The 13,171-nt window shown below is 38.9% G+C and overlaps 1 protein-coding gene across 1 annotated transcript in view; it reads left to right on the plus strand.

The window, feature by feature from the left end:
* The window catches only part of FREM2 (FRAS1 related extracellular matrix 2), a 167,530-nt gene that overhangs the window by 115,956 nt on the left and 38,403 nt on the right, over nucleotides 1-13,171 (plus strand). The gene's annotated exons all lie outside the window — the stretch shown is intronic.

The following is a 13,171-nucleotide window of genomic DNA, read 5'->3' on the forward strand; positions in this document are numbered from 1 at the left end:
ATTTTAAGGACAAAATATGAACCTTGTAGTTCACTTAATTTTCTGAGGTCCTTCTCTGATAACCAAAGTTAGTCTCCCACCTAAAGGTCACAAGGAGGCATAGCCATTGCTCTGGACAACTGTCTGCTCCAGTTTATAGTCAGCTGTTAAGAGTATAGACGTTCGACAGCTTCTTAGTGACACTGTATTTATCTGAACACTAATAGCCTTGAATTGGCTTTTAAGTTTCCCCATATAAGCCATTTACTTAGCTGCCCAGTTCCATTACCGACCCCGTCCCTCAGCAACCCTTTAAGCACGTAAATCACACCTTTCGGCCATGACTGTTCCTCAGTCCTAACTCAGGATATATGGAGAGACAGCCTAGGATGTGAGGTGGCTTTATTTTTTAACTATACTTAAAAAAAAGGAAAGAAGTATAGTTCTTCCTCCTCTATAAATTAAAACAAAACACAAGTTTGAAGGTTTAAACACGGTGCTACCTTAGGAGTCGTGTATATTACTAAAGACGTTTTATCTGAATATAAGAAGTCACATGAAAAATCATCATGTCTACATTTTTATCATCTTGGTTTATGGTTTGTCCTTAGTTTGCAGACGACTTGCAAGACAAAAATGATCTAACTATTTTTCCTTGAGAGGGAGCAACTATTTTCTTCTCAAAAGAGAATTCGGGAAGTAAGCCTGAACAGGTTGTGTGAACGCTAAATGAGAAGAATAGCCACCAGCTAGCGTCATATTGACAAGAAACACAGCAGTCCCCAAGAGGGACCAAGACAATGTGCATAGGCCCGTGAGCTCAGTGATGTGACTGCTCACAGGCCCAATTGGGCTGCAGACCAGAAATCCAGGCACCAGCGAGGCTGACTTCCCCGGTGTCCGGCCTTCGGAAGTGCCTGAATGGAGACCAGCACCATGGCTTGTGGAAGGGGTCGGTGTGTGTCTTCCTCACCAAGATACAGAGGGATGGAAAACTCTTAGGACGTCTTTTCCTGCAGTACACTAGGAGCAATGGGACAAAGGCAGAGTTGCTTCTGGGTAACACTCACAAGGAGAGACAAGGAAGAAGGCTTCTTAGAATAAAGGAGCACATTCCCCTCTGCTTCAAATGGAGTAGTTGTAGCTATTTATTCTGGAGGCCCTTCCTTTGCCGCCTGCAGGCACGTTCCAAGTGTCCATTGTGGAGCCTGTCTGTGGTCGAGATTATTTATTTCTCAAGTGTCAACCACATGCTTTTATTCCTGAGACCTCACACAGACTGTGTTCGACACTCTGTTGGTCATAATCTTTCTTCCTTCAGCTGTTGGGATTCCCACATAAATCACCCTGCATGTCAGAGTCTCCACCGATTCTGAAATCTCACTTATAAAGTTCACGTCAGTCAGTAGGAACGAAAATGTACATGGATGCCTATCGGTGGTTTTTGGAGCAGTAACAATTTTTAAGTTGTGGACAGTTTAAGCATAAAATGATATTTCATTTTGTTTCCCCCTTCCTATGATGATTTTTTTATGAAGAAAGTTATCTTTACAACTAAGGAATACTGATCTATAATAGCCTAGCTTTCTCTTACATGGAATGTTGTGTTCCTTTCTTGTCACTCAAGAAGATTCTCATTACACGCCTTTAAAGAAAATATTCTAACAATGTTCACCTTTCTTACCTATTTTCAGAGAAAGAAGAAAAATGATTCCAGACATTCTAATGTGACTTGCAGGGGCAGACACTCAATAAATATGGCAATTATAATATTACTGTGACATTAACTATAATATTAATCAGTGTATCCTCACTTACAAGATGAGCTTTGGAGCCAAAATGATTACTTTTGATTAGGAACCCTAGAAGCAGTGATGAGTCTTAGCTTAGGTCTCCACACATTTTTCGATGACCCCTCATATGCCAAGCTCCATGCTTCCCGTTGGAGTTTACAGATGAACAATACATGATTTCTGCCTTTGGAAAGATCCAGTGGGGGAGATGAATTGACTGGATGAGTCATTTGAACACAACATGAAATATGCAGTATGAGAAAAATCAGAGGCAGCTTGACAGCTGTCAACCGGACATAGGTTACACAGAAGAAAGGAAAGATAACTTTGCAGGGCGTTGGGACTCCTAGATAATGGTTTCTTTGAAGGTGAAATAACTGACCACTTCCCTAGAGAGCATACTCATCCACAACACTGAAATACCACAGCAAGTTGGTGAAGAGGCCAGAACCTCTTAAGAGTAAAAAATGTTTTAAGGATTTTAACAAGGAGAGGACAGACTTTTTGTTCTCCGATAAATATTTTTTCTTTAATAATATTGTGTGGTTGTGTTTAAAGGAGGTACATTATGCAGATTAATCCTTGTTCAGTATTCGTATTTTTATTAGAAAATTATTACATGAGTACTAAAAAGAAGGACATCAACTAAATGGTGAGAGTCTGGTCATCTCCCTCACCAAACCCACACCTCTTTCTTGAGGTCACTTAAGTGTGATGTGTGGGTTTTTTATATGCACACTTACATGCACGCATTTTATCTTCACTTTGATTAGAAGTAATTATTGCTATACCGAGTGGCAGGTAGCACAGATTCTAGAGGCAGATGGTGTGATTTCCTTTCCACTTATTGACTGCTGATCTTAAAAGTCTGGACTTCAGCTTCCTCAGTGGAGATGATAATAGTACTTACCTCAGAGGGGTAGTTAAGAGGATTAAATGAAATATGTATATGCATATATATATATATATATGGACTTAGAATATTCAGACACATTGAAAATAATATATATTTGTTAATACTACATGATCATATTATACATATTATCTCATGATATACTTATTTTACCTAGCAATATATCACAAAAACCTTTTTCTGCCAGCCCATATACACCTGCTCATTCTTTTTAGTGGCTACGTAGTATTCCTCAGTGTGGCTATAACATACTTAACAACCCCTGATTGATGAACATGTAGGTCGTTGGCAGATCTTTTTCTATCACACATATGCTGTAATTAAATATCCTTTTTCACATACGTAATCTATCATTTCGTTGTCTAGTATTTACGATTACATCGGTTTTAGATGTCACAATATACATATGATTAGAAAGTATCTGTATTATGTAATGGAAATAATGATTAGTGTTTGTCAAGAGCCTCTGATAACCCTAGCACTCATAACTTTAGGTTTAATTAAATATATCATCTCTGTGAAAATCTAGAGGATGCTCTCATCTGGCTTCTTCACCACAAATAACCGGGAATTTTCATCTGCCCTAAAGGAAGGATCAGACGTGAATAGGAGCACGCTGATATATAGTTTTTGAAGAAATGTAGCATCCAAGAGTGTCGAGAAGGATAGCGAATGAAAGTAGGGAGAATAATAGAACAATCAGTTGGCAAAGGCATTGTGAATGACGTGAATATCCTTCACAATTAAAAGCTGGCCTGTTGACCAAGCCAGAAAGCCCTACTCATCCACTTCCTACTGCCTGCCACGTTTGACTGATCACAGAGCATGGCCACTCTGTTTTTGAAGCCCTTCTTGAATCTGAATTCTCCATTTCCCCACTTTCAGACCTCACTAACTCTTCCCTCCATTGTAGTTTCCTAACTGTTCCCCAGCCTCTACCATCTCCCTGCTGCCCTCAATCCACTGGGGTCCCTTTTGCAAATCATGTTCTGTGTTGCTTCCGCTTGCAAATGATCAGGGGCTGCCCGTTTTCCATAGTTCTTGGCCTGTTATGCAAGAATGCGGCACAGCCACCACCGGCTCTGACCTCAGCCTTGGCCCTCATCATTTGCCCTCTCGGGAACTCCATATACTTGAGCCACACCTCTGTTTAACCCACCACACATGCTCAGGTCTTTCCTCCTCCTCATCCTTCTGAGATGTCCTTCCTTTTCGCTGCTGTCAACACCTGCTCAGCCCACACGCTCACCTTTGTCTTCTCGGGGGTGCTGTCCTGCTGCCTCCAGCACACCTTCGAGAACCTCTGAACCACAGCTCCTGTCTTCTGGTACAGTTGCTGCACCCCTCACCACCCCCGCAATGCCACCCACCATCCTCTTGACTGAGTTTATCAGACTGGAATATGCATGCAGTTCACCTAGGACAGTTTAAACTTTTTGAGATTTTGATTTTGTCAATTTAAGGTGAGACCCCCAGAATTTACATTTAAACTGCACCCCCCCCCCGCCTCCACCTAGGGTCTTGCAATACAGATTTGTGACCACCTGTAGGAAACATTGCCACGCATAAAGAGGAGTGTTTAGGACATTGTAAATTGCAACCCCTTGAGTTGAGAAATCAATTAGTGGGTCATGACCAGTTTTCCTTCCCCTTTCTGTTTATGCAATATATCATTTAGAATAGAAACAAAAATATGGGGCGCCTGGGTGGCGCAGTCGGTTAAGCGTCCGACTTCAGCCAGGTCACGATCTCGCGGTCCGGGAGTTCGAGCCCCGCGTCGGGCTCTGGGCTGATGGCTCGGAGCCTGGACCCTGTTTCCGATTCTGTGTCTCCCTCTCTCTCTGCCCCTCCCCCGTTCATGCTCTGTCTCTCTCTGTCCCAAAAGTAAATAAACGTTGGAAAAAAAAAAATTTAAAAAAAAAAAAGAAACAAAAATAAAAAGTTACCCAAAAAAACCACTCTCCTAGAAGGCAGGATGCTCAACAATATTTGTTAAGTAAAAGGCATTCAGGAAGACTTTTTCAAATGCTACTAGATGGTGGAAAACTCAGATGACCATAACACTTAAATTTTATTTTAAACTTATATAGACCCTGGAAAAGACAAAATCAGAGTTTTGGAGTGAAACTAGATTGTCAGTAAAATCTCTGATAACATTATCATTTTAGAAAAAGGCTCACCATGTATTCTCAGCTGAAATCTTGGGAAGATTCAGTCCTTAAATTATCAACATTCTAGACATGTACTGACTTTTCTTTATTCTCTCTGAGAAAATTATAGTTGGCAAGAAAAAGAAATGTCAAAACATGCCTTTAAACTGATACATACTCCTAAGCTTTCCCCTTAAATACACATTTGAACTTTATTTTTCAACAAGAATTTTGAAATGCTTTTTAAAGACTAGATATGAGGTCATTCTTAAGAATTTATGTTTATATATTGAAAGTATTTCTTGAAAGAAAAGTACAGAAAGGCCCAGTCAAAATTATTTAAAACTAATTTTTTGAAAATGTTATTTATAGGAGAAAGTTCATCAGGTTTTTTCTCCTCCTTGTTTTTCTTATTTACAAAATAATGGATGCAACTTGAAAAAAATAAAAGGTGTACTATAAATTAATGTATGTAAGAAATGTATAGCAGGGGTGCCTGGGTGGCTCAATCCGTTAAGCATCTGACTTCTGCTCAGGTCATGATCTCGTGATCCGTGGATTTGAGCCCCACGTCGGGCTCTATGCTGACAGCTCAGAGACTGGAGCCTGCTTCGGATTCTGTGTCTCCGTCTTTCTCTGCTCCTCATCCATTCATACTCTATCTCTCTCTGTCTCTCAAAAATAAATAAACGTTAAAAAAAAGAACAAAGAAACGTATAGCAAAGGACATCAGATTTCCTCATAATCCCATCCTTAGGAAATAACCAGTTAGCAGCTTGACGTATATTCTTTCTTGTTTTTCTGTGCATTAACAATACACACATACATTTTAATAAGATGAATCGTGTTACGCGTACCATTCTGTATCTACCATGGAAGACTTTTTATTACAGAAATGTAAAAAATAATACAGCATAACATGCACTCTGTCTAAAACTAATGGCTACCGTTTTTCATAGTTGCTTGAGATCTTTTAAAGGAATCAAACACTTTTCATAAAATGGAAGACCCCTCTGGTCTTCAACTACCATTGCCTCCCAAAGCAGCAACGATCATGAATTGGGTTTGTATATCTTACAACTTTGTTGTTGTTGTTTTGTTGTTGTTGTTTTAATTAGCACAGTCTTTTCAAGATCTGCTATTTTGATGCATTTAGATGAGGTTTGGGCTTCTTGGTTTTTGTTTAGTTTTGTTTTGTTTTAGTATGGTTGATATACAATGTTACCTTAGTTTCAGGTATACAACTTAGCCATTCCATTTACATGAGTTTTAATTGTCCATTCCTTTACTCAGGGACATTTGGGTTTTCCCCTTGGTTTTTAAGTATGAATAATGTTGCATTAAACATACTTGCAAATGTTTCTGTGTATCCATGTGCAGAATTTTTGTAGGATATTTACCAAACGGTAGAATTGATGGCTCATGCTGGATGCACAATTTCCATTTTACGAGATGTTGCGAAATCTCTCTAAAGTGATTGAATCTGTTTGTACTCCCACCAGCAGTATCTGACAATGTCTGTTTTCTCATCCTGTTGAACTGTTTAGGTTTTGCTAACCTTACGAGTATTAAATAATGGCCCATTTTAAGGTTACTTGCATTATGACAACGGAAGTTTCCTCTTCTGACACTTAAATGTTTATATAACTTTATAATATATATGTGTGTGTGTGTATATATAAAAAGTCTAATATACACACACACATATATGTATATATGTTTATATATAATCCAGTATTTCCATTTGCTATTAGAATTTTTGTTATAGATTTATGGGAGTTTTAATTTATTTTGGATACCGATCTTTTGGGGAGCAGGGATACATACATACATTAGGCAAAGATTACATTGTGATTTTTTTTCAATATTTCTACAAATTTTTCTGACTCATCTATCATTTTCTGAGTTGTGCAATTAAAGAACCCTCTATAATTGTAGATTAGTCAATGTTTTCCTGTAATCCCGTCAATATTTGCTTTATGTATTTCAATACAAATTTGAAATTATTATATAAACTTGGTGAACTGTCTTTTCATATACAGAGTTCCTCTTTTATTAATGATTTTGCTTTAAATCATATTTGGACTTTAGTTAATATTGCTATAGAAGAATGTAACGTATGATTATTATTCACGCCTGTAATTAATAGGATTTACCAACATATTTTGTTGGTTCTTGCTTGTAAGGTTTTTCCCTTTGAATTTATTTATTTTCTTGTGTGCTTTTAGCAATGTCTCAGCATGCATCTATAAAGGAGTAAAACCTCTTCATCTTGGTTGCCTAAGAAATACCTATATTTTGCCCTCACTTTTGAATTATGTTTTCGCTCGGTTTCTATGACTCAAATGTTGATTTACAGCCTGTCTCCAGACTTCAGAGACGAGCAGAACCGTTCACTTTGGCCCCACTCACCACTGTGATGTTCTGTTACCTTTTTAGTTCACAGAGATGTTTATCTTGTTTGAGCACAGCTCTCCTTTTCCTTATCAAGTATGCTAACAATAAAGGGGAAAATCTTCAAAGCTACCAAAAAGAAATGGCATATTACCTTTCATTTTTAATCTATCATTACTGCTAGATTAGAGAATATAAGATACAAAATCACAAAGCTGCCTTTAAGCAGATGTAAATGTCTCCACTAGCTTTTTTACCTAAAAGAAAAAATTTTTTAAGAAAGAACGTAAAATCACCTTCATAGCCTGGTATTTCATTTTACAAATGAACTATCATTTATTTAATCAGTCCACTTCTGATAGATTTGAGAATTGTTTCCAATTGCACCCTGATACAAATGGAGTACAATAAACATTCTTGCATAGGAATCTCTACACGCTTACGTTAGTATTTCTATATGATAAACTCCATATAGTGAATTGCTTGGTAAAAATCTTATACCTCAAAATCTTATGAAAACCTTTTTTTTTTATTCCAGTATACTTACTATAGGGTATTATATTAGTTTCAGGGGTACAATATAGTGATCCAACACCTCCATACATCATTCGGTGCTTGAAAACCTTTTGTATTATGACTCCTGTCTTCCTTAGTTAAGTTAGTTCAGAGCTTAGGCTTTGTCTAGGCATCCACCATTTCCTTCTTGTGTGACTTTGGACAAGTCTCTTAATCTCCTTAATCCTTAGTTTCCTTACCTGTGAAAACAAGACAAGTACGGCACATACCACATAGGGTGATTGTGAGGATGAAGATATTGAATTCAAACCAATTAGTGGGATATTCAACAAATAGTCATTATTTGTTAAAGACACTGAAAAGAGCTAAAACAAGATGCAGATGGCTGGCAACTGTAAGGGTTTTTAAAAACACTGGTGCAATATGGGAAGGGGTCAGTCAGAGAGTAAATGGGAATTCTCTTTACCTTCTCTGTGTGTTCATTGTGACTCAGTTTCCTTTCCCCTTGGACTTCCTCCAGATCTAAAAGGTGGCCCTAACCAAGTCATTTTACTGCAAAGACCACCACTTGCTCCTTCTTCAGAGGCTTTTTAAACCTCCCACTCACCTGGTGCTAGAAATGTCGTCTTCTCACTGACCGACCACAAAGATGTATTGATTCATTTGGTCTGAAAACCAATAATCCAATTTTACTGATGTTCATTCACTCCATACAAATGTTGGTTGAGCACCTACTGCCAAGCGTTGATAACATTAAGTGTTGGAGAAATGCCAGTGAATAAAGGAGGCTTAATTCTTCCCCTTGGAGAACTCAGAGACAGACGTCAACTGTGGAGACAGTGGGGGATTTGATGGCGAAGACAGGATGCTTCCCAGCACAAGTAACTTCCAAGCAGAAGCCTGAAAGGAGCAGAGGTTATCCCCATGAGGAGGGAGAAAAGAATGTGCAAAACTATGAGGGTAGCGTAGCAAAGAGTAGTGACTAGTGACAGATTTTCTGTAGCTGGCTTACCATGCTGAAATCTGCTCTGAGGGATGACCTTTTTGGTTAAGAGCCTGGTTAAGTGGCCGTTGGGGAAATTAAAATGGCAGCTGGGCTGGCGGAATCTGGGGAAGTGGCACCTGAGACCAAGAGAACCCACGAGCAGGCGGTGGAGGTGACTCTGCTGACTGTTCAGAAGCTTGCCTTGAGGTGCACGGGGTTGAGTGCAGGTTGAGGCAGCCAGTTGTCAGGGTCCAGAGCTCAGAAGAGAGAGACCCGAGTTGGAAACAATTTGGGGAGGTTTCTTTGTATTGTTTTCAGCACTCAACCAAAAGACAGCATGAAAGCGTTTGTTTTGCTCAGTTCTGAGCAAACATGTTGGTTAGAACTACAAAGCTCACTTGACATGGGTCCATGTACACGTGAGTAAATAAGGTTTGGCCCCAGATAGCAATTACTACTGGCACCTATTTCTTTCATCTCGTGAGACACAATGTAATTGTAAACATCAATCTAGATACCACAGACTTAGCAAAAAAAAAAAAAAAAAAAAAAAAGTTTACTTTTTCCCTGTGGAGAAGAACCTGAGTTATTTTCCCTTTGTCTCTGTTGGCTGGCTTGCCAGGCCTCCTCATCAACTACTTTTGTAAGAAACAGACATGATCCTATCTGTGCTGTTCGTGACAAAAGTATCCTCAACCTTGAAAAGCGTGTTAATTTTTTTAAGATAAATTTTTTATGAGCATGTTATTGTTCGGTGAGCTAAAATAGACTCTCCTGTGATCTTCAATACCTTCATCTGTGCTCTTTTACTTAAAAACGTAACACCACAAAGGATACAGAGAATGGTTTGACTTCCTTTATAAATTTCACACTATTTCACTAGACCAATTTAAAACCTCCCTTGCACTGCTCACACACTCCGCTTACCTTTCACTGGAGAGGGAATAAATATGTATTCTGGAGGGTCACCTGTGGGTGCTGGACTGATGGGGAATAATTGTTTTATATTTTGGGGTGTGGGCTGTGGGATATGTGGCTTTATTTGATTATTCTCTCATTCCACGTAATAATATCAGCCACTCACTGTTTTTTTCCATTAAGACTATGACCTTACTCAGCACAGTGTCTATTTAAGATCTGATTACAGAATAAGTAAGCTTTTTTACAGTACGTGAAGACATAATGTGGGCCTTTACTAAACTAATAGACAAAGATCTGTAGTTAACCTTTTTTTTGTTTTAAATTAATTTATTTATTTTTAAGAGAAACAGAGACAGTGTGAACAGGGGAGGGGCAGAGAGAGAGAGAGAGAGAATCTCAAGCAGGCTCCGCACTGTCAGCACTGAGCCCGATGTGGGGCTTGAACTCATGAAACCATGAGATCATGACCTGAGCCGAAACCAAGAGTTGGATGCTTAATCAACTGAGCCACCCAAGTGCCCCCTTGCAGTTAACTTTTAAGGGAAACCAAGCTCCTAGAAATAAAACATGCAAACAAAACATGCCAAAGATAGGGGAGTTAAAATCTTACTTATAAATGATAGTAATTTTCCAGGACAAGCACTTCTTCTGGATTTTGTGTAGGTATCCTTCAGCTGTTGACAATCTTCATTTGTTGATTCTTTGCATCCTTTTTCTTGCTTATTATCTATGCATTAAAATGTTCCAGGAACATCTTGCCATTTATCTTGAGTGATTATAACTCAACTCACTGCTTGAAGGATTTTTTAACTCCTTTATTAATATATGAGATTCGGTCCAAATGGTAACAGTTATAAACAATATTTAAATTGTGGAAGTTTTTTACAAGGTATTGAGAACTTGAAATAGCAATAACAATTATTCTTTTCAGTTCTCATCCAACTACACTGAAAAGATAGAGAGGTACTAATGTCTAGCCACTCATTTTTATTCATATCCTAAAAAACTAGGCAGTTCGGGGCGCCTGGGTGGCGCAGTCGGTTAAGCGTCCGACTTCAGCCAGGTCACGATCTCGCGGTCTGTGAGTTCGAGCCCCGCGTCGGGCTCTGGGCTGATGGCTCAGAGCCTGGAGCCTGTTTCCGACTCTGTGTCTCCCTCTCTCTCTGCCCCTCCCCTGTTCATGCTCTGTCTCTCTCTGTCCCAAAAATAAATAAACGTTGAAAAAAAAAATTAAAAAAAAAAAAAAAAACTAGGCAGTTCACAAGAATTTTTCTCTTATAATAACTATTGAATGTGTTTTAAGCTTATTGTATTAATCACTTTATACTTTAACTGCAATGATTGCAATTGATTAATAGATCCGTTTTCCAATTATCATCAATGAAGCACAGAGAGGGAAAGAAATCACGTAAATAAATCTACTGATTTTCACAAAACTAATTTTAAGGAAATAAATACCTTTTCTAATGCCTTCTGTGGGCTACTGTAGTAAAATTGTGAGATTTAAGGTTAAAACCTTTTTCCATTTGCCCAATTTCTTCCTGCTGGAGGGAACACCGTACTGTACGATAAGCAATTGTGATAATATGGTTTGTACCGTTCACATAAATCATATTACTTATTGCTTGTTGCATGGACCAGGACCTCCCATCCCTCGCTCTTCATCTCTGCCACACACACCACACACACATGCCTATAAAACATGTGTCAGACATGTGATTCGTTTTCTAATAGGGTAACTGTTATCATTAATCTTCACTCTGATTGACAAGTTGGATGATTTTCAGAGTGCTACATAGGACTCATTCAGTTTTTCCTTATATGAACTCTGCATTAAACCGTCACATAACAACATATTGTAGACGAAATGAGTCTGAACACACACATGCAGAACAGCAGTTTGCCTCTGATATGTAGCCCATTTTGTGTTTAACAGTCAGACTCCCTCACATGATTTAATCTGTTCCACTTCTAGTCAATATCCACGAGGGAGAGGGGGATGGAAGATGAGAGATGCTGTTATTTAATAGGAACACCCCCCCACCACTGCATTTCACAGCTCTCTCCCTTAACTTGGAAACCTAGTTTGTATGATGGTATGGTTTGCCAGCCATGTGAGACAGAGAGATCACATTGGATATGGATGATCAGACCTCCATAAAACATACATACAAACACAGATGTGCCTGGTTTGGCCATTCGGTCAGAATAAGCATTTTCAGACTGTCTTCACCTTTGGCCCCTACTTAGGTGTGAGAAATGTAAGGAATTTATTGGCTTGTATTTGAGGTCTGCCTTGACTGAGGTTAATAAGATAACACCTGCATGTACACACACACTCACTTGTCCTAACACCATCCAAGTTGTGGAAGGATGAGAAGGAGGTAAAGTATGCCCTGGGCAGATGTATCACCCCCTGAACCAAAATATGCAAACAAAATGTCCAAGGCTGGTTTTGTATTATCCAAAAGTTCAGGGGAACTTGCATAAGTATGCCCCTCCCCCCACATGAAGAAACGAAGAAAAACATTATTTTCTGTTTTTTAAAAAAAAATTTTTTTTAATGTTTATTTTTGAGACAGAGAGAGACAGAGCATGAATGGGGGAGGGTCAAAGAGAGGGAGGCACAGAATCGGAAACGGGCTCCAGGCTCTGAGCTGTCAGCACAGAGCCTGACGCGGGGCTTGAACTCACGGACCGCGAGATCATGACCTGAGCCGAAGTCGGCCGCTCAACCGACTGAGCCACCCAGGCGCCCCTATTTTCTGGTTTTAACAAAGGTAATTTATTTGGGTCAGAGAAATAAAGAATTTATGCTTAAGTTAAAAACACAAAATGGATTTCCTTTGGCTGTAAGCCATGATTGTAGGGTTTTGCTTGATTATTGGGTGTTTAGTAATTCAGTTAGATGCTTGGAAACATGGCGGTCAGCTCTTTAATGGTCTTGTGTTTTAAGGAACACTGATGAGCCCTATGACCTTCTAGACTCAGTCCTTTTGAGACTTATAAAACCAGACACAAATGACTAAAATGTCTCAAATCTTATTATTCTGTGTCTACACTCAATTCATTTATCTTTGTCAAAGTTTGATTCTAAAATAAGCTCACAGTGAGTAAGTATATACCCTATAATTTCTGTACCTTCCTATGACCTATAAATATTTCAAAGTAAGTTTTTTTACAAGTCAGAACACCAATGATCTCTCAGTGTTCTTCATTATTCAGCTATCTCTCGCTGTTCCTCAGACTTGTGTCAGCTGTCTCCCAAGGTAAACTGTTGGTCACAAGCAGAATCACACAGAGAATGATGATTAGATCAATTCATCACCAAAACCAGAGAAAAATACAGAGTCTTCAGAGCATGCGTCTTACCTTAATGACCTAAGTCACATCATTTTCATACATATTTAAGACTAATACCTTGGTATGAGATTATTTTTCTAGTGGAACTTCAGTTGGCTTACGGCACCCCACTCTACCTACAGAGTTACAGGTAACCTATAGTGGTCTTCCTGAAGTC

The sequence above is a fragment of the Prionailurus bengalensis genome, chromosome A1, assembly GCF_016509475.1.
Source record: "Prionailurus bengalensis isolate Pbe53 chromosome A1, Fcat_Pben_1.1_paternal_pri, whole genome shotgun sequence".
Classification (NCBI taxonomy): Eukaryota; Metazoa; Chordata; class Mammalia; order Carnivora; family Felidae; genus Prionailurus; species Prionailurus bengalensis.